Below are 3,006 nucleotides of genomic sequence, written 5' to 3' on the forward strand. Positions count from 1 at the left end.
TAATGTTAATGTAAGATTTGTTAGCCAAAGATTACGCTAGAGTTATCTGGCTTTTGAAAATGTTCTTAAAATGTTAGCACAAAAACATTCAGACATTATGGAATTTTTTTTTTTCTAAAACATTTTAGTAGGACATACATCTAACATTTTTTAAATGTTATTATTTGTTTCAGAACATTCAGAAAACATTCAAAAGTAATGTTCCCATAATGTTTGCAAAATGATAAAATGGAATGTTTACTTAATACATATAGACTAATTACATCTACTTGTTGATATTATTAAAAAAACATTGAATGGAAGAAAAAAAGATTTAATAACATGAATGTTACAGAATAAACAAATAAATAAACACAAAAATTAAAAGTTTGGATTCAGTAAGATTTTGAATGTATTTGAAAGAAGGTTGCATTTATTTTGATCAAATATTCAGTAATATTGTGAAATATTGTTACAATTTAAAATAAATGTTCTGTACTGTATGGAAGCTGAATTTTCAGCATCATTACTCCAGTCTTCAGTGTCACATGATCCTTCAGAAATCAGTCTAATATGCTGATTTGCTGCTCGAGAAACATTTATTGTGCTGCTCCATATTTTTGAGGAAACTGCAAATTGCCCATAAATATCTGCTCATGTGCAGAGTCCAGAGCTGACGACTTTTGCCCACCGCAGCCTTCATCTGAGAAACACCCAACCTGATAATTATTAAACCCCTCAGCAGTCTCTTTCTATTCATGTCTATCTTTTATCCAAATCTACCAGATTACTTTATTTCTCTCATAAAGGACTGTCACAGCTGCTCTGTGAGTGTGATCAGTGTGAAGAACTGGAGAATCATTAAAGGATAGAGTCCAAGTTAAAACTTTGGAAGGTGGCTTGCATGTGATTTTATTGTATTATATTACACACGTTGTACTAGTATACACACTCGCACTATTGTTCTATCATGAGCTGATAAGGAAGGTTTTATGTGTTCATGCATGTATAATTAAGATTAAGAGCTGATATGAACATGTCAGTCAAGTTTTCGTCAGAAAATCCTAGAAGAATGTGGGCAGGAATCCTGTTGGAAATCGTCTATATATATATATATATTATATTATATTATATTATATTATATTATCATATTATGGCATGCCGTTCTGGAAATTATGATATTTATAATATGAAGTTATAAAGTTTGAGTATATGGAATGGAATGAAACTTGAATATATTGAATGGAAGTCTGAATATATGGAATGAAACTTGAAAATATTGAATGAAAGTTTGAATATATCAAATGGAAATCTGACTAAATGGAATGAAACTTGAATATATGGAATGAAAGTTTAAATATATTGAATGAAAGTCTGAATATATGGAATTAAACTTGAATATATGCAATGAAAGTTTGAATATATTGAATGAAAGTGAATATATGGAATGAAACTTGAATATATTGAATGAAAAATTGAATATATGGAATGAAAGTTTGAATATATTGAATGGAACTTGAATATACTGAATGAAAGTTTGAATATATTGAATGAAAGTTTGAATATATGAAATGGAACTTGAATATATTGAATGAAAGTTTGAATATATTGAATGAAAGTCTGAATATATGGAATTAAACTTGAATATATGCAATGAAAGATTGAATATATGGAATGAAAGTTTGAATATATTGAATGAAAGTTTGAATATATGGAATGAAACTTGAATATATTGAATGAAACTTTGAAAATATGGAATGAAAGTTTGAATATATTGAATGAAACTTTGAATATATTGAATGAAAGTCTGAATATATTGAATGAAACTTATATGCAATGAAAGATTGAATATATGGAATGAAAGTTTGAATATATTGAAATCACAATAGAATGTAATTTGCAGTGTATGGAATTAAAATACAAATTTGACAGTACTAAATGAATAATAATATAGCTAGTTATATCCTTGTAGCCAGAGCAATAGCTTTCTAATTTGAATGACTTCCAATTCATTGCCTCAAATTTTCCAATACTTTGTTGAACTAGAAAAAATATTGGCAATAGCTGGTCATATTCCAAAAAATACAAACAGTTTGGAGTGTACATCCCGTCATCTTGATTTCCATCATCTCAGACATTTCACATAGTACCCGTATTAATTTTGACAGGAAATTTTGATTTTGACTAAAATGCCATATAGTTTTAATCATATTTTATTTATTTGAATTGCTTTAGTTTTAGTCTAGTTTTAGTCAACTAAATATAAGATTTTAGTCAACTAAATATACAGTAGATTTATTTGACAAAAATCTGATGAGTTTGGTTAAATTGTAATGCTTTAATTAAGCTATTAAAAATCACACAACTGTGTGTGTTTTTGACCATTTAAGTGCCAAAAGAGAAAATAGAGCTCAATTCAGTACTCGTCAGGGCCTAACGCATACTTTTTATGGTTCTAGATAACTATAATAACCCTGATACTTGTAAAATCTATTTATTGAATAATATGTCAAATAATGTCCTTAGTCTTTCCTTCCTGTGACTGGAATCCCTGAAACAAGGCCGCAATAAACCAGAACTCTTATTTGTAGGCTGTTCATTCAAGTTCAGATGAGGGAGATAAAATATGCATTCTTACAACTATCTAAAACATATTACCATATAAACATAAACATTGTAAAGGAAACATTGCTGTAGTTCATCAGCACTAGTTCATAAGCAATCGCCTGTCAAAAATGTGTGCTATTCGCTTATTGTGAAACGCTCTGTATCAGTCTGAAGCACTGTTGCACGAGACTGTAGAACGTGTAACAGTGCCGAGTTTTCCAGCGGATAGATCAGCACATTACAATTCAGATGACATCAGATTCACATCAGTTTGCCGTAAAATTACCAGAACTACAGGTAAATACACAGAATGAAAGTTTGAATATATTGAATGAAACTTTGAAAATATGGAATGAAAGTTTGAATATATTGAATGAAACTTTGAATATATTGAATGAAAGTCTGAATATATTGAATGAA

This window comes from Sinocyclocheilus rhinocerous, unplaced genomic scaffold (assembly GCF_001515625.1).
Source record: "Sinocyclocheilus rhinocerous isolate Xijiao unplaced genomic scaffold, SAMN03320098_v1.1 scaffold942, whole genome shotgun sequence".
Classification (NCBI taxonomy): Eukaryota; Metazoa; Chordata; class Actinopteri; order Cypriniformes; family Cyprinidae; genus Sinocyclocheilus; species Sinocyclocheilus rhinocerous.